The sequence below is a fragment of the Phyllobates terribilis genome, unplaced genomic scaffold (assembly GCF_046119375.1).
Source record: "Phyllobates terribilis strain yellow unplaced genomic scaffold, ASM4611937v1 Scaffold_1__5_contigs__length_1240528914, whole genome shotgun sequence".
NCBI lineage: Eukaryota > Metazoa > Chordata > Amphibia > Anura > Dendrobatidae > Phyllobates > Phyllobates terribilis.
This window is the reverse complement of record NW_027362761.1, coordinates 27,156,325-27,176,524: the sequence shown is the minus strand read 5'-3', so window position 1 is coordinate 27,176,524 and position 20,200 is coordinate 27,156,325.

Sequence of the window (20,200 nt, the reverse complement as noted above, 5' to 3'; positions counted from 1 at the left end):
TCCATTGCTGCTTGTGTATGGTGGGTGCTCGTCCGTCAGTGAGGATTATATAAGGGGGATTCAGGCTGAATATTACGGTGAGTAGCAAACGCCACATTATCAAGTAATCACAGGATACCGGATTCTGCTCCATATGTCTATTTATCTGTAACGACGGTTAACGGTTTTATTTTTTTATGGTGACGCTCGTGCATGTCTGGACGTTTGCACGGAGCCATCGCTAGCGGGAGACGTCCCCTTCTCACCCGTCGGCTTTAATAATGGCGCTGCCTGCGTCTGTGAACTGCAGACAGAAAAACATGAGATCAGATTCTGCCTCTGGATCATTTCCACTCAAAATCTAGAAATATCCCAAAATGTTAAACATTCTGTTCACCCGTCTGTTAAAGGCGCACTCCACACAGGACAAAGTGGGTTCACTGAGATAAACTTGTTGCCCGTAGCAACCAATCACAGCTCAGCTTTTACTTCGAAAGTGGCTCGGACTGCTGCATTGTGGCTGGTTGCTATGGGCAACAAGACCATTTTGTTTATGGCATATGTCTGTGGTGACGTCTGGGCGCGTCGGTATCTCCTTCTAGACGCCATGTTGATATCGCAATGTTCCTTTTCCGGAATCCGGAGCGGAATGAGCCGGTGGAATCCAGGATTCCAAATGGAATGTTCATGACAAGTGCGATGACATCACGGAATATGCAAATCGCTTAGGTCACCCGACCACACCCTCTGACTAAACAAAGGGGCCACACCCACTTGCTATGTCATTGAATTATGGCATCACAACAGTAAGGGGCTATAAAAATCCCCCCTGGAGCCCTGGGCCATCACTTACCTTACTCCTGGACCGGAAGAAAGTACTGCCATCATGCCATCAAGAAAGAAGCAAGAACAGAGCGGACGTAGGAGGCGACGCAGAACAATGAGGAGCCCCCTCAAGCACCATGCTGGCTGCAGGACAGGTGATAGTATGTCCGCCATCTAGCAGCGCTGCGGACAGCAGGGTACTCACGTTTATTCTCCTCTCAGTTCACAGACGCAGACGTCGCCGGCATGCAGTGTAAAGTCAGAGGACGCAAGGAGTGAAGAAGATGTCTCCCCGTATTCTCCCCGTATCCACGCCACTACTCAAGTCCCTCAACGCCTTCAGATGGACGAAAACCATAGTGAATCCAACATAATGCGACCGGAGACATTAGTCAATAAATCTAAGGAGCAAACTCTGGTGTCCTGTGATCATTTTATCATACGAGATGTGTTTTTATATTTCTGTAAAAAAACAAAACATTAAAAGGTTTATGAAATAAATGAAAAAAAAAATCACAAAAACACCACAATAAAATAAACATAAAAAATCTAAAAAGAATTAATAAAAAAAGGTAAAAATATTATCGAGGGACGGTAAAAAAAACACATTAAAATGCAGTTTATGGAAAAATAATTATATAACCACAATAAAATAAAAAAAAGACATTGAAATTGTGGAGAATATTTATGTATCATAGAGGTGATTGTAAGACTTCTCACCTCCTACAAAAAAACATTGAATAAATATGTAAATGAAAACTCATAATTAACACATATTATCATATGGTATCACACAGCATGGGATTAGATACACGGCTCAGCAGACAGTATCACACAGGGAAGGATTAGATACAGATCAGCAGACGTATCACACAGGATAGGATTAGATACACGGCTCATCAGACAGTATCACACAGGAGAGGATTAGATACACAGCTCAGCAGACGGTATCATACAGGATAGGATTAGATACACGGCTCAGCAGACAGTATCACACAGGAGAGGATTAGATACAGATCAGCAGACAGTATCACACAGGATAGGATTAGATACACGGCTCAGCAGACTGTATCCCACAGGAGAGGATTAGATACACAGCTCAGCAGACGGTATCATACAGGATAGGATTAGATACACGGCTCAGCAGACAGTATCACACAGGAGAGGATTAGATACAGATCAGCAGACAGTATCACACAGGATAGGATTAGATACACGGCTCAGCAGACAGTGTCACACAGGAGAGGATTAGATACATGGCACAGCAGACAGTATCACACAGGATAGGATTAGATACACGGCTCAGCAGACAGTATCACACAGGAGAGGATTAGATACAGATCAGCAGACAGTATCACACAGGATAGGATTAGATACACGGCTCAGCAGACAGTGTCACACAGGAGAGGATTAGATACAGATCAGCAGACAGTATCACACAGGATAGGATTAGATACACGGCTCAGCAGACAGTATCACACAGGGAAGGATTAGATACAGATCAGCAGACAGTATCACACAGGATAGGATTAGATACACGGCTCAGCAGACAGTATCACACAGGATAGGATTAGATACACGGCTCAGCAGACGGTATCACACAGGGAAGGATTAGATACACGGCTCCGCAGACAGTATCACACAGTGAAGGATTAGATACAGATCAGCAGACAGTATCACACAGGATAGGATTATATACACGGCTCAGCAGACAGTATCACACAGGATAGGATTAGATACACGGCTCAGCAGACAGTGTCACACTGGAGAGGATTAGATACACGGCTCAGCAGACAGTGTCACACAGGAGAGGATTAGATACAGATCAGCAGACATTATCACACAGGATAGGATTAGATACACGGCTCGGCAGACAGTATCACACAGGGAAGGATTAGATACAGATCAGCAGACAGTATCACACAGGATAGGATTAGATATACGGCTCAGCAGACAGCATCACACAGGATAGGATTAGATACAGATCAGCAGACGGTATCACATAGGGAAGGATTAGATACACGGCTCCGCAGACAGTATCACACAGGGAAGGATTAGATACAGATCAGCAGACAGCATCACACAGGATAGGATAAGATACACAGCTCAGCAGACGGTATCACATAGGGAAGGATTAGATACACGGCTCCGCAGACAGTATCACACAGGGAAGGATTAGATACAGATCAGCAGACAGTATCACACAGGATAGGATTAGGTACACGGCTCAGCAGACGTATCACACAGGATAGGATAAGATACACGGCTCAGCAGACAGTATCACACAGGATAGGATTAGATACATGGCTCAGCAGACAGTGTCACACAGGAGAGGATTAGATACACGGCTCAGTAGACAGTATCACACAGGAGAGGATTAGATACACGGCTCAGCAGACATATCACACAGGATAGGATTAGATACACGGCTCAGCAGACAGTGTCACACAGGAGAGGATTAGATACACTGCTCTGCAGACATATCACACAGGATAAGATTAGATACAGGGCTCAGCAAACAGTATCACACAGGGAAGGATTAGATACACGGCTCAGCAGACAGTATCACACAGGATAGGATTAGATACACGGTTCAGCAGACATATCACACAGGATAGGATTAGATACACGGCTCAGCAGACATATCCCACAGGATAGGATTAGATACACTGCTCAGCAGACAGTATCACACAGGATAGGATTAGATACACGGCTCAGCAGACAGTATCACACAGGGAAGGATTAGATAAAGATCAGCAGACATATCACACAGGATAGGATTAGATACACGGCGCAGCAGACAGTGTCACTCAGGAGAGGATTAGATAGACGGCTCAGTAGACAGTATCACACAGGATAGGAATAAATATGTAAATGAAAACTCATAATTAACACATATTATCATATGGTATCACACAGCATAGGATTAGATACACGGCTCAGCAGACAGTATCACACAGGGAAGGATTAGATAAAGATCAGCAGACGTATCACACAGGATAGGATTAGATACACAGCTCAGCAGACAGTATCACACAGGGAAGGATTAGATAAAGATCAGCAGACAGTATCACACAGGGAAGGATTAGATAAAGATCAGCAGACATATCACACAGGATAGGATTAGATACACGGCGCAGCAGACAGTGTCACTCAGGAGAGGATTAGATAGACGGCTCAGTAGACAGTATCACACAGGATAGGAATAAATATGTAAATGAAAACTCATAATTAACACATATTATCATATGGTATCACACAGCATAGGATTAGATACACGGCTCAGCAGACAGTATCACACAGGGAAGGATTAGATAAAGATCAGCAGACAGTATCACACAGGGAAGGATTAGATAAAGATCAGCAGACGTATCACACAGGATAGGATTAGATACACAGCTCAGCAGACAGTATCACACAGGGAAGGATTAGATAAAGATCAGCAGACAGTATCACACAGGGAAGGATTAGATAAAGATCAGCAGACATATCACACAGGATAGGATTAGATACACGGCGTAGCAGACAGTGTCACACTGGAGAGGATTAGATACACGGCTCAGTAGACAGTATCACACAGGATAGGATTAGATACACGGGTCGGCAGACAGTATCACACAGGATAGGATTAGATACACAGCTCAGCAGACAGTATCACACAGGATAGGATTAGATACAGATCAGCAGACAGTATCACACAGGGAAGGATTAGATACAGATCAGCAGACAGTATCACACAGGGAAGGATGAGATACATGGCTCAGCAGACAGTATCACACACAATAGGATTAGATACACGGCTCAGCAGACAATATCACACCAGGGAGGATTAGATACACGGCTCAGCAGACGGTATCACACAGGATAGGATTAGATACACGGCAGGAGGGTGAGAGCCAGCGCAGAGAGACGACCAAGGGGGTCCTGATCAAGTGCACCCAAGTTATCTGAGAGTTGGCTGGATCACTTCCCTGGAGGACACAGGAGGACTTGGGTGGTTATAATCTGGCAGTTGTGACGCGCCCAGGGGATGGGGACGACTCGACGCCCGGGCCTTGCTGTTTTGGTTTATGGGGATGTCGCGGTGGTTGGCTCCCGGGCCCGTACCCTGGGGTCACTCTTAAAAAAAGCAAGGAAATGGTGGGGGAAAGGTGTATGGGATAGGTAAAGTTTGTGACGCCACCTGTGGTGTCTGGTGAGGATCACCAGCGCTGCTACAGTCCTCTGAGGCCGGTGGTCAGGCAGCTTAGTTGGTGCGGCTCCCCACAGGTGGAGCAGGGCCTCAGGGCAGCGTAGGAGAGGTGATGCAGGACAGAGGGGACCCAGCCGGGTTGGAAGAAGAATAGGCACACACACGACAGTTCACTTCAGTACCTTTGCTGGTGGTGTTTCAGGCACGATCCAGGGCACTGTAGGGTGAAGGGTGCATTTCAGGACTCTCCCCAGTGAGCGGGTGTGGGGCCTCCTGTTTCTTGCCTTTTCCTGATAAGTTTGTGACCTGCCTGGAGCTAGGCCTAACTTGGTCTCTGTCTTGCACCGGCTGACCTGGTGGTAGGGCCTTCTGTTGGAGATCACACTCCCTGGTCTCTTGGGCCTCTGTGATTCCTGACCCTGGTATTACAGTCAGCTTTTGGTATTCCTGGGACATATAGTTCGCCAGGGGTTGCGGTTATTTCTGCTAGTCCTAGAGGTCCTTGCAGACTCGGACCCAGTGTCCGGTATATGGTTGTGGGGTGAGCTGGTTAAGCTCCTCTGCCCCCTATGTAGCTCACTTACTCCACTTGCCTTCGGCTGCGCTCGGGGGCCTCACTAGGCTTCACACTGGCAGTAGGCCTCGCTACTCTTCACCGCTCTTATGGCGTCGGCACGCCTTGGGCTCACTAACCTGAGCTCCCTGAGTCTGAGCTGGACTGTCCTCCTCACTGGCTGCAGCAGACTGTAGACTGCATGCTCCAGGCTGTAGATTCCAGACTAGACTCAACTGCCTAGCTCCACCTTCCCTTTTTATATCCCTATCCGGGCTCCCTCTGGTGGTCTGAGGTGGAAGGTGGAGGTGTGTGAATGCTATGAGGGCCTCTTGTTTAGGAATCCGTCTATGCACCCCTCCGGGATCTGTGGTACTACTGCGCAGCAGGGCGCCACAGTTGAAACTTGGAGCATCTTGATAACTGTGAGTAAACACTTGAAGACGGCACCCCGCTGTGTCCTTGACTTAATGGCTGAATCACCTGCCTTGCACTACACCAACAACAAAGCTACCTCTTTAACTGCCCTGGAGCTTAGCTCTGCCTGTGGAGAGCAGAGCCATCTCTGCTGCTTCACCAACAGCACCAGTGGATCTGAACAGCAGCGACGGCCATCTATAGCCGCATACCGCAGGTGGCGTCACAAAACTTTATTCCCCTTTTCTTTAATAGTTGACCGCCCTGGGCCACGGACTGGGTCACTGATGCTGTGACTACCCCAAATAGAACCGACTGGCCCGGCTACCGAGTACCCCTCGGCCATAGGGGTCGCGTCAACTTTGGCGTCACGAACAGGATGTACCGACCCGTTGCATCGAGTCTCGTGCGCCTATAGACTGTGCTGGTTACCAAGTAGTGGTGCCTGCCCCAGAAGAACGGGCGCCATTATATGTGTGCTAAAGGACGAAACAAAGTCTCCCATCATGGGCCGGGTTCCGGCATGGCGCCAAAAACGGAGCCCGCCCCATGCACCTGCGGCCATATACTTGGACTTGTCCATCAGTCTGGGGGCGCAGCCCTCTGCTGTGGCTGACAGCAAGCTGGAGTGGAACCGCCCCCGAAAGGGGAGAGGAGAAGGAAAACCTTGGAGACAGGGCAGGGCCACAGGCGGAGGAGTCAGAATGCACCCGGCCGGCGCCATGGAAAGAGGTGATCACCAGACTCCCCCCTTAACCTGGAGTGAGTCCTGAGTCAACTACCCACGGAGGACATCAGGTTTCTGCGCACCGAGGTGCAGGAGCTGGGCCGGCAGATGTAGGAGGCCCAGAAGGTCGCAGTCCCACGGTGGAAGGACAAGCTGCTGGAAAAGCTCACCCGGCAACGGTCAAGGCCCAGTCCTGCCACCAGCACCCCAGCCCCGGCGGGGCCTGTCCTGAGCCTAGAGGAGACGCGCAGCACCGGAGCAACAGCAAGTGCAGGTAACAGCTGCGCCTCTGCCCTGGGCACCGACGACACCCTCCTAGGCCCCCTAGAGGAACCATCTGCCCCTGCACCCAGCTGGGTGTACGGGCGCGCAAGGTGGGACTGGTCCGCACGGGTCGAGGACCAACAAAAAGCTCCCTTAGTGCCTATGACTAGCCCAGGGGATGGGGATGACTCGGTACCCGGGCCTTTGCCTTGGGGATGTCGCGGCGGTCGGCTCCCGGGCCCGTACCCTGGGGTCTCTCTTTAAAAGGATGGATATTTTTTAATTTTTTAAGAAAAGTTTGTGACGCCACCTGTGGCTTCTGGTGAGGATCACCAGCGCTGCACAGTCCACTGAGGCCGATGATAAGGCAGCTTGATGGTATAGCTCCCCACAGGTGGAGCCAGGCCTCAGGGCAGTGTAGGAACGGGGAATGCAGGACAGAGAGGACCCAGCCGGGTCAGAGCAAGAACGGGGATGGACACGATAGTCACTTCAGTACCTTTTACTGGTGGAAAATCAGGCACATCCCAGAGCGCTGTAGGGTGAAGGGTGCATGTCAGGATCCTCCCCAATGAGCGGGTGTAGGGCCTCCTGTTTCTTGCCTCTGCGTAGTAAGTTTCTGACCTGCCTGGAGCTAGGCCTAACTTTGTCTCTGTCCTGCGCTGGCTGACCTTGTGGTAGGGCCTTTTCCTGGAGTGCACGCTCCACAGCTTGCGGGGCCTATGTGTCTCCTGGCTCTATTACGTATCAGCACTTTAGCGATATTGGGACTTCTAGTTCTCCAGGGATTCCGGTTATATCTTACTGGGTCGTAGAGATCCCGGTAAGCTTCGGACCCGGTGTCCGGTAACTGCTTCGGGGTGAGCAAGTTAAGCTCCTCTGCCCCCTATGAACTTACTCTCCACTCGCCTTCAGCCTACTCGGGCCCTCACTAGGCTACTCACACTAACGGCAGCTTGCCGCGCTTCACCGATCTTATGGCGCCAGCACACCTAAAGCTCACCACTCTGAACTACGACTCAACTGAACTCAACTCTGTATTCAGATCTATACTCACTGAACTCTCCAGAGGAATTGCTGAATCACCAAGCTCCGCTGCAGACCGACCTGTTTCTGTGTCTCACTCTTCAGGAACTCTCTCAACAGACTGAACTGCCTGGCTCTACCTTACCTTTTTATATCCCTAATGGGCTCCCTCTGGTGGTCTGAGGTGGAAGGTGGAGATGTGTGAATGGTTGTGGGGGCCTCTTGTGGAGGAATCCATCAATGCACTCTTCCAGGATCTGTGATACCAAGCGCAGCTGGGCGTCACATTCCCCCCTTGTTAAACTCAGCACTCCTGAGCTGAAGTACATTTTTATAAAACAATAATAACATGAACAATGATTTAACAATTAGAACAATCTTCCCTTTATGGGATTCACCAATCTTAAACGTTACATAACATTTACAAATACAGAGTGTCCTCAGAACTCAAGTCTCTTGTGGTGAGGTTCCCAGACAGGATGTCCATCTCACCGGGTAGAGTACTTGGTGGTTTTGAGGGACCTGTCCTAAACCCTCTACGTAGGCCATGGGGTGGCTGCAGGGCATGAAGATCCCGAGTTGGACCTCCAAGAGAGCCACTTCAGGCAAGTTTTCCTTCTGAGGTCACCTAAAAGGGCACTCCAGGGAGCGCAATTATATACAAAAGCAGTTTTTGGTCTGCACACAGTCCTCAGCCACGCAGTTCTTAGGTAATTAAGGAAGTAAGTCATTAGGTAGAACACAAAGTAATATGCATATGCATGAAAATACACAATGATTCAGTACATTCCAATTTCAATACACAATACCCCAGGGGTAACTATCTACATTTTCAGCAATTTGATTATTTACTGAGTGTACCTAACAGGGGGTTTACCTCTCGTGCTACGTGTTGATCTGCGTAGTGCGGTGGTCTGTGGGGTATCAGAGTCTGCATTGTCAGTTACCCTACCGGTTCTACGTGTGACTAAGTTGTAAAACTGCCTTAACCTCTCTCTTGGGCTGGCAAGTCTACCATTGGCTGGGCCCTCTTGCTCTGCTCCTACCGGGGATCCTTCATCCGGGGATACTTCTTGAACAGGCTCTTCTGCAGCACTTACAGGTTCAACTTGCTGTGGAGGGTTTTCTGTTTGTTCATAGAATTGGAGTACTGGGATGATCACTGCACCTCCTATTTGAGGCCAATCAGCTGGGAAGTCTCCTAGGTCAGTGTGTATCACCGCTTCTTCAGGTTCTTCCAGGATTGTGAGAGGCACTTGTTCTTGGGGTTTCAGTAAGTTTGGACACAACTTTAGGTGGTCCCTGGACACTGTAGCAGACGTCCTTCCTCCATCTCGACTGATTATGCAGGTCTTCTTATTGTCAAATCTTGACGGTAACACAGTGTAGGGTTCTTTTTCCCACTGGTCATCAAGTTTGTGGTTACGTCTTTTCCACTTCAATACTGTTTCACCAGGTGTGAAGGGTTCTGCGGGTGCGTTTTTGTTGTAGTGCGCTTCCTGCTTTTCTCTCACCCGAGTGAGACTGTCCTCGACACAGGCTTGTACCCTCTTGTACTGTTCTTGTCTGGTCTTGTCCCTGTCCTCAGTGGTCATATCAGCTTCAGGCTCAACAACACCAAGCTCCAGATCCATGGGCAGCTTCCCTGGCCTTGCCCGCATGAGATATGCCGGAGTGCAGTTGGTGGAACTTACTGGTATATGATTATACAGATCCACTAGGTCTGGTAGTAGGTCTGGCCACTGGTTTCTCTTCTCAAGTGGTATGGTCTTTAGCAGGTCGATGATGATGTTGTTCATCTTTTCGCAGAGACCGTTGGTTTGTGGGTGGTACGGTGTAGTTCTTATTTTCTTACAACTGTACAAATGGCAGAACTCCTTGAACAACTCAGTCTCAAAGGCCGAGCCTTGGTCCATCAGCACCTGCCCAGGATATCCATGGGGTTTGCAGAAGTACGCTTGGAACATCTTTGCTGCTGTCTCTGCAGTCAGGTCTTTGACTGGGGCGACCACCAGGAAACGTGAGTAGTGATCCACCATGGTCAGAGCATAGGAGTACCCTGACCTGCTGGGGGACAGCTTGACATGGTCCAGGGCCACGATCTCCAGGGGTCGAGTCGTCTTGATGGGTTGCAGGGGCGCCTTCTGACTGCTGAAGTCTTTTCTTCTTAGGCCGCAGGGTCCACAGTCTCGGCACCACCTCTCAATGGAGCTGCGCATTCCTACCCAGTAGAATCGACATTTCAGCAGGGTCTCTAGCTTTTTCCAGCCAAAGTGCCCCGCCTGATCGTGGTAAGCTTCTAATACCATCTGGATGTCTGTCTTGGGGACCACTATCTGCCATACCATCTCATTGGCTTTCGGATTGACGTACCTCCGGCACAGCTTCTCACGGTAGATAAACAGCCAGCTTCTCTCGTTCCACAGCTGCTTTGCTTGCAGAGACGCATCTTTCTCCAGGGAGGAACCTTCTTGGGTTATCAACTCTTTGATGTGGCTGACAACCGGGTCGCTGTCCTGGGTCTCCTTCCAGCTGTGATGAGGCAGAGGGTTTAACGTCTTTTCACGCTGCTTCCTGGAGGCTCGTTGCTCGTGGATCATCCCACTCCGATGGAAGGCAGGTAGCTCTATCTCTTCCAGGTCATCCACTTCTTCTTCTGTGTCTGACTGGTGAGGCATCCTAGATAATACAGTATAATCCCGGCACACAAAATAGGAAGACCAGAAAATGATGAAACAGAATTTTTCTTTTATTGATAAGATCCACCAAAAAATCCGACGATCGTTTCAATCATAACATGATTTTCATCAGGGACAAGGATCTATATAGAAGACAATATGTCATAATCCATATCTATATAGTGAAAAAGTATACACAATAATAAGACACTGCATAACTAGTGCATTCAATGTAATATGTTCAAAGATTTTATCAGAAAAAACGGCTAAGAATAAACAAAAAAGAAAAGAAAAAATGAAAAAATTGTATATATAAATACATATTTGCAAAAAATATATATACCTTAAGTCAAGATATATTATAGTAAGGGCCAAATAGTGAGGCCCAATAGAACAACCCACATCTCTGGGTCCTGCAACCAAAAGAACATATGAGAGTATACACTGGTATCTTATAATTATATTGAAAGAAAAAAAGTGAGCAATGCTATAGGGATATCCAAAGCCCAGAAAAATACCCTGTATTTTCTGTAGGGTGCCATAGCGAGTGGGGACTACAGCTCGCCCACGACTACCTCGCTGGGGCACCTTACATTTGGCGTAGTCGGCAGGATGCAAGCTCCTCGCATGAAGAAGACGGGGAAGAGCCGACGCAGAACACTGAGGAGAAAGTGTTGGAAGGCATGCGGCCCAAGATGGCGGCCCGAAGCATGGATTCCAAGATGGTGACAACGGCGGTAAAGTCTGGGAGAAGAACCGCCTATCGTGGGAGTGGACGGCGCTGGAGAGCGCGAAAAGATGTCCAGCCCCTACGAGTTCCGGCCCGAAGAAGGATGGGCCCAGCGGTGAACATGCGTCCCAGGATGGGACGTCCAGTGCGGAAGAGGGCGCGGCGTAAAGTGAAGCCCGGCCCCGTGAGTATCAGCGTGCACAGAGAGGGGGCGCGGCTGAAGGCGGAGCGGCCGAGAGTGACGAGTGATGCGGCGGTCGCGTCAGAAGGCCGGCCTAGGAAGAGGCGGAGCTGGACGCGCAGGACGCGCGTCACCGGTAAGCGACCGGCGACATTTTCTGTCCGACACGCCAGGAGAAGGAGATCCGGCAGCGGACGTCCTGAAAGCATGGCAGCCTCAGAGCCTAACAGCGTGCGAGAGACCGGCGGGGAGCTGGAACCCCTGCAGATTATTACCCCAGGGGCCGCGGCTGGAAGCCGTTCGCCGGCGGGCGCTGCCCGCGAGTCGTTGCCTTTACCCCCAGTGGCTGTCCAGTGGGCCATTAGGCCCGATCCGGAGCTGGGCCTGCTACTTCATGAGCTTCGTGTGTGGTGCTGGAGCCGGATACCGGAGGAGTCGTCCCCCTCGGCTGAGGGAGGAGAACATCCCGGTGGGGCCGGAGCAATAGTTGCAGCGGAGCTGAGAGAAGGTGAGTGGTCCATGCCCCAGCGGCCGGTCACCCCTGCAGAACCTGCCCCAGCAGCCTCGGCGGCAACAGAGGCCCTCAGGCCCTCAAGAGGCGGAGCAGAAGAGAAGCCCCCTAAAAGAAAGGCCCCGCAAGAGAGCTTTTGGTCATTGGCCTTGGAGGCCCTACATTCCCCCTCCGCAGAGTGGTACACCAAGCCCGGAAGTCCACAGTGGGCCACCCGCGATCCTCCGATGACCTCGCGGGAGCAGCGGCGGTGGACCGACACCTTCCTAAGAGGCTGGCTGGAGGGGTCCAACGCGGCGCGGAGGGAGTCAGAGGAAGACTCCCAGACCCGGGGGCGGGTTGTGGAATTCCGTGTCCGCGAGGGGTACGGGTTCCTCGAGGAAGAGTGGACCGGGCATGAGGTGTTTGTCAGCCGGGAAGCCGTCAAGCGCGAATACCTGCCCGATCGCCTCTACAACCTGCATGAAGGGGAAATTGTTCACTTCGTGAAATGCGAATGTGCAAGGGGGTGGTACGTGGCTGCGGTCACCCGCCCATATAAATGGGAGGACGTCCTGGAGAAGGACAGGCTGGTCTTCCGGCGAAGAGCTGAGAGGGAGGCTCGGCAACGTCGGGCTAGGGAAGCCCCTGGAGGATTCGTGTCCCCTCCCAAGGCCGGCATCCCACAGGAAGAAGAGTCCAGAAGCCAGCAGCGGGGAGATGGCGTTGATAAAGAGGAGGATGTCCCAGGTTGTAGTAGGGCTGACTCTCCCAGTGAGGCTGTAGGCTCAACAACCAAACACCCAGAAGGGGCCGAGGCGGTTAGTCGTGGAGTCGCCGAAAGGACTCAGGCTGCTGTCAGTCAGGAGGTTCACAACTTCACCGTGACTAGCTACGGCCCCACACAAGTTGGTTGTGGCAGCGCCACCTCCTCGGATGAGGACCCCGGGCGTAGCCGATACCCTGACCAGCCCTGGAGGTGGAAGAAGCCACCTTCCTCTACAGCATGGGCCGCCTTAATGAAGGAAATGAAGGAGGCCCGAAAGAAGTGAGCTGGCTAAGAGGTCCGTTGACCTTCCACTTTCCTCTTTAGGACCCATCGATGGTGGTCCTGTCTGCAGTTTGGGACTGTTACCCAGTGGGGGCAGAGTGCCCCATGTTGACTTAAGTTGAAAGAAAAAAAATGGAGGACTGTTCCCCTACCTCCCAGGCCAGGAAGGCCTTAAGCAGCACCCAAAAGTTGTGTGCCCAGGAGAGCTGCTCTTTTTGTTTTTACTTTTTATTTTTTTTATTGTTGTTGCGCTTGTTGCGCCTTTTTCTGCTGGAATTTAAAATGCTGAGGCACACCTTGAGGATGGATATCCTCCAAATCTAAGAGACTTGTGGCCTAGCGGGAAGAACCGGTGACCCCCGCTAGGGCCAAGAAGAAAGAGACTCACAGGGTGTTACCTGTGACTGTGTGCCTCAGAATGCAGCCCTTGAAGGAGATTGGGGGCTATTGAGGTGTTGGCCTGTCTTAAAAATATGGACATGGACACTGTGTTTCCAGGGTCCTTACCAAGAAGGACCGGTACCTCTGAAAGGTAGATAATGGACTGTCCTGAATTGCTGTTCCGGGGCCCTTAACCGGGAAGGGCCGGTCTTCCATCCAAGAAGATGACCTCAGGACCAGTCATTTGCTAAAATGTTTTAGTAAAATTTAGTAATATGATATAATGTCATAGCTGCTGATTTGTGTTTATTGTTTAGTGTGGTCAGGGATGACCAACATTAAAGTGTCGGGGAATGTAATAGTGGGGAAGGGCGTAGCCTTCCCTTGGTACTGAGATAGTTAAAGGAAGTGTTCCTAAAGTCAGACCTCTCTGAACTGTTGGTAGACCAAGCTAAGGGGTTAGCTTTAGTGGTCCAGTCAGTAGAGTAGAAGGGGAACTTAGTGCCCGGATCAAGCCTTGAGTGATATAGAGCTTGTTCCTGGCATAATTCATTGTGGGCTGCAGTACCTGTAAACAGCCACAAGATGCCACTGTCCTGGGTGCAGATGTGAGGTTGAGTCTGCTAGCAGGGTTACAGGCAGTGATGAGTTAATGCTGTGTGATAACAGCTCACAGAGGGTGGGCACATTGGCAAAAAGCCTCGGTTTTAGTGTCCAGAGGCGATTAAGAGACAGTACGGGGAATCGTGCGGGCAGCCTGACTATAGTGGCTGCTAGGGTAGACGGGAGCTCTACACCCTCAGACAGTGGGATCACTACTTAGCAAGTCTCCTCACGCAAGAGCAAGAGTCCTGTTAGCTGGTCGGAGAAACTCATCAGAGGTAGTGAGGACCCGAGGCACTTCTAGTCTGCAGGAAGCAGAAGAAGATAAATAGGACTCCAGGCTAGGACGTGGGGGGAGATATTTGATCCAGGTCACTGTTAATGTTACAGAAGAGTCTCGTGGACTAGAAATAGAGTCACAGAGATGCTTCACTTAAAGAGGGAACCAGGGCTGAAGATGTTGCCAGTGCCTGTGAGAGAGATGATAGCCTGTCGGGCCTTATCCATTATATCTGCCTGTAAATACTGTAAATATTCCTCTTCCCCAAGTAAAGTTCAAGTTCTGGTTAAGAACCTCGTGTCCTCTGAATTTATTGCTGCCCTGGTCCCAGAAGAGAAATGCCTGGAGACAGCCGAGATCGGATGGCTTGAAGTAAGTGAAGAGCACCACATACACAGCCACACTTCAGAGGGAGGACACGTATTGTCTGTAGGGTGCCATAGCGAGTGGGGACTACAGCTTGCCCACGACTACCTCGCTGGGGCACCTTACAGATGGCCCAGACCAGGGCCAGGATCTCCAATTTAAAGCTGCTATAGTTCTCTGGGTTGCTCTCGGTCGGGCGGAGCTTCCTGCTTGCGTATGCGATCACTTTCTCTTGACCATTCTGCTTCTGACTTAGGACAGCTCCCAGTCCCTCGTTGCTGGCATCTGTGTACAGCAGGAACGGTTGGCTGTAGTCAGGGTAGACTAGGATCTCATTGCCTGTCAGGACCTCCTTCATCTCCTGAAACGACTCGGCTTGCTCCTTACCCCAGTGGAATGGGGGGTTCCGGCCTTTGGGGGACTGCCCTACCAGGAGGTCTTGCAGAGGAGCTGCTTTCTTAGTATAGTCTTTTACAAACCTCCGGTAGTATCCTACTAGTCCCAAGAACTGACGCACCTCCTTGAGGTTCTTCGGCTGCGGCCACTTCTGGATGGCTGTGACTTTCTCCGGGTCTGGTGCTACCCCTTCCGGACTGACAATGTGCCCCAGGTACTGTACCTTTCTCTTGAGCAGGTGGCACTTTGAGGGCTTCAACTTCATCCCATACCGGGACAGTGACTCAAATACCTCTGCCAGGTGTTTCAGGTGGTCCTCGTACGTTCTGGAGTACACTATTACATCGTCCAGGTAAAGTAACACAGTCTCGAAGTTGCGGTGTCCCAGGCAGCACTCCATCAATCTCTGGAACGTTCCGGGGGCATTGCAGAGTCTAAACGGCATTCTGTTGAACTCGCAGAGTCCCATCGGGGCGGTGAAGGCCGTCTTCTCCCGATCCTCCTCAGCCACAGCTACTTGCCAGTACCCACTAGTGAGGTCAAGGGTAGAAAAGTAATTTGCAGACTTTAAGGCAGCTAGGGAATCCTCTTTGCGTGGTAAAGGGTATGCATCTTTATGTGTAATGCGATTTACTTGACGGTAATCTACACACATTCTCATGCTCCCGTCCTTCTTCCTAACGAGCACTAGGGGAGCTGCCCAGGGACTACAACTATCCCTTATTACTCCTGCCTTCCTCATGTCCTGCAACATTTCCTTAGCCTTCTGGTAGTGAGCTTGTGGTATAGGCCTATAACGTTCTTTGATTGGGGGATGGTCGCCTGTGGGGATATGATGTTGAACCCCCTTAATCCTCCCGAAGTCAAGTGGATGTTTACTGAACACCTGCGAGTATTCTCGAACCACCCGGTGTACACCCTGTTTTTGATGGGCAGGAGAGGTGTCTGTCCCAACATGGAGCTGTTGACACCAATCCTCCACCTGGGTTGCAGGGTCATTATCCTCCACTTCGTCTGGTGAAGTTAAGGACTCCGCCTCGTGAATGCAGTTGTTATTGACAGCATGTAATTTGGCAACAGTGGCATAACGTGGCAATCTGATCTCATCTTCCCCTAAGTTGAGAAGACGGACGGGAACCCTCCCATTACGTACATCTACCACTCCCCTGGCGGTTAAGAGCGTGGGTCTATGCTCGGAGCAAAGGGGTTCTACTACCGCCTGGTAGCTCTGTCCTACAGCAGCTCTACACCAGATGAGCATTTCACCCATTGGGGGGATGACAATGGGAACTGGGTCCGTTACCCGCACGTTACCGATTTCACCATCTGTTAACCTTACTTGCTGTTGATACATCAGGACTCGGATTTCCTTCTGCAGTGCCCTCCTCTGTCTTGGTCTGGCAGTGTCGGCTATCTGTTGGAGCAAGAACACAACTTCTCCCAAACAGTTACCAACAATGTTAGTGCCTAGTACCATATACGGATTGGTGTCATCAGGATTAGTCTCTACTACAATTAGCCCCTGGTCCTTCAGCTCCACTCTCCCCACCTTTACAGTCATATTCTTAACCCCGAGTAGGTTAAGGGGGAGTCCATTTGAGGCATATACAGTCAAATTTGGAGCTGGCGGACGTAGGTCGTCCATGGACCAGAACCTCTTGTAGAGGACGTCATGCATGATGGTTACCTGAGATCCTGTGTCCAGCAGAGCATGCGTCGGGATCCCATCCAGTACAATGGACAGGAAAGGTCTTCCTCCGACGAACCTGTTGTACCAGTATGATGGGCCTGGTGAATTTACTCCTGGGTGTCGGCCCTTGGACCCAGGGTTTTCTCGTTTAAAGGACACTTCTGGGCGAGGTGTCCGGTCTTACGGCAGCAGTAGCAGGTTGGGTCCTTCTGTGGACGACGCAGGTCGCTGGTCCTCGGCGAGGGTTGTGTTGGCCTCCTCCTCCTTCTCATCGAGGGGACATCCTCAGGGTTATCGGCTAACAGGATCTTCCCTCCTTCCTCGGGCTCCGTCCGCAGCTGTAGAGCACTCAGCACAGTGGTCAGGGTCTTACTCAACTGACGCACCTCAGAGCGCAGACTGTCCAGTTCTCTAGGGGACGTTGCTGGAACCTTAGCTTCAGCAGCCACTGGGGATAAGGTGCGTGTAGCAGGCACTGGGGTAGCCCCACCCTGGTAACGTTGGATGGCATTTGTTTCCAGTGGCTGCAGTCCTTTTATAGCAATGTCCTTAAGATTGTCAAAGGTGGCATCTGGATTATCCAGGGACCACCAACGCACAGTCCTGCTCTCCTATGGAGACCTCAGTCCCCGGACAAACTGGTCTTTCAGCATTTTGTTCTCATTTTCTATGCTGGTTGGACTGACCTGCTTAAGAGCCCGCAGAGCCGCCTGGCGTAGTCCCTAACATTGTCCTCCGGCTGTTGGGAACAGCTGTAGAACCTCATCCGGAGGTCTGCCTCCGTAAGATCTTCAAAGACAGTCTGTAGTTTTTGGAATATTGCGGACACTGACTCCTGGTCTACGGCCAACCATGTTTCCACTTTCCGTTCCGCAGCACCGGTCAGTTGTCCTAATACTACAGCCGCTCTTTGTTTGCCTGTCATGGAGTACATGTCCAAGATACCACATATCTTCCGTTTGAATCCAGACAGTACCCGGTTGCAACGGGCATAACACTGCGTCGTTGCAGCGGGCACGGGATCCTGTTCGTGACGCCAGATAGAGGATGACTAGCCCAGGGGATGGGAATGACTCGGTACCCGGGCCTTTGCCTTGGGGATGTCGCGGTGGTCGGCTCCCGGGCCCGTACCCTGGGTGGATATTTATTCATTTTTTAAGAAAAGTTTGTGATGCCACCTGTGGCTTCTGGTGAGGATCACCAGCGCTGCGCAGTCCACTGTGGCCGATGATAAGGCAGCTTGATGGTATAGCTCCCCACAGGTGGAGCCAGGCCTCAGGGCAGTGTAGGAACGGGGAATGCAGGACAGAGAGGACCCAGCCGGGTCAGAGCAAGAACGGGGACGGATACGATAGTCACTTCAGTACCTTTTACTGGCGGAAAATCAGGCACATCCCGGAGCACTGTAGGGTGAAGGGTGCATGTCAGGATCCTCCCCAATGAGCGGGTGTAGGGCCTCCTGTTTCTTGCCTCTGCGTAGTAAGTTTCTGACCTGCCTGGAGCTAGGCCTAACTTTGTCTCTGTCCTGCGCTGGCTGACCTTGTGGTAGGGCCTTTTCCTGGAGTGCACGCTCCTCAGCTTGCGGGGCCTATGTGTCTCCTGGCTCTATTATGTATCAGCACTTTAGCGATCCTGGGACTTGTAGTTCTCCAGGGATTCCGGTTATATCTTACTGGGTCGTAGAGCTCCCGGTAAGCTTCGGACCCTGTGTCCGGTAACTGCTTCGGGGTGAGCAAGTTAAGCTCCTCTGCCCCCAATGAACTAACTCTCCACTCGACTTCGGCCTACTCGGGCCCTCACTAGGCTACTCACACTAACGGCAGCTTGCCGCGCTTCACCGATCTTATGGCGCCGGCACACCTAAAGCTCACCACTCTGAGCTACGACTCAACTGAACTCAACTCTGTATTCAGATCTATACTCACTGAACTCTCCAGAGGAATTGCTGAATCACCGAGCTCCGCTGCAGACTGACCTGTTTCTGTGTCTCACTCTGCAAGAACTCTCTCAACAGACTGAACTGCCTGGCTCCACCTTCCCTTTTTATATCCCTAACGGGCTCACTCTGGTGGTCTGAGGTGGAAAGTGGAGATGTGTGAATGGTTGTGGGGGCCTCTTGTGGAGGAATCCATCAATGCACTCTTCCAGGATCTGTGATACCAAGCGCAGCTGGGCGTCACATCTACGCCAGTGCCCCAGGTTGCCTGCGCCATAGGAGAGGAGTACAGGTGGGACAACCTGGAGGGCGACCTCATGGGATTCCCCAGGGAGACCCAAGCGGAGGCCCTGCTGAGGGAGCAGTATGGCCGGCGACAACTCTGGAAGCTAGAGGCGGAGCGGTGAGAACGGCGGGTCCAGTGGGAGGCGATGGAGGCCCGTAATATGCAGGCCAAGACCTGGGCCCGCAAAGCCAGGCCCACCAAGCAGAGTACCCGCGCGGAAAGTACCGTGGTAAAATTCGACCTCGAAGGAGGTTGGGGCTTTATCCGGGAGCCTCAGGTAGCCACGGACCTATTCGTCCACTGGCTTGACGTGGAGTCCCACCTACAACAGGGACACCCGGGACAGGATCTGTATCCTGGTGACCGAGTCACTTACACCCGTCACCGTGGAGAACGTGGGTGGTTAGTCCTAAATGTACACAGAGTGGAAGAGGAGGAGGACGTACCCCTGCCATCAGAAGCTGATGACCCGGCAGGGCCAGCTAATGGTGACCATACGCTACCCCGGGGGGAGCACCACCACTGAACTAAGTTGACTATCAGAGAAAAAAAGTGTATATAGTTACCCGGAAGGGTATTAGTATCAGTACTGTGTGAAAAAAAAATAAAAAAATGTTTAAAGAACAGTTTTATAATACCCGGTTAAGCGAGAAAGGACACTGTGGTTGTGGACGCTGAACAGCCCGAACTTTTATTGTAAAAAGTTAGCACTTCTTAAGGTGTTTCTTGTTGGTTTTATAGACCATTGAACAAAAACCCGTTTGGCCGAAGACGTGGTCCAACGAGTGGATCAGATATGCCGTGCAGCCACGCCCAGGGCCTAAGTTGGGTTTTTTTGTGGACGGGTCCCCCACATTGCACCTACACCAGTGAGATGGACACCCTGATAAGGATCTCACTACAGCCTGCTGGACTTGCTTGAAAAAATGATAAAATGTTTTATATTTGAAAAAAATGTTATTTAAAGTGAATTTATATTGTTTTATATATAATGTTTAAGAAAAAGTGCCTCCCATAAAGGGAAGAAAAAGTTATCTATTTACTGTTTTATCCAGAAAAGCATTGTAAAATCTTGCATGTCTTAAATTCTTGTTTTGTACTCTGTTCCAGCCCGTGGACGTGCTGTGTTTAATGGGGGGGGGATGTGGC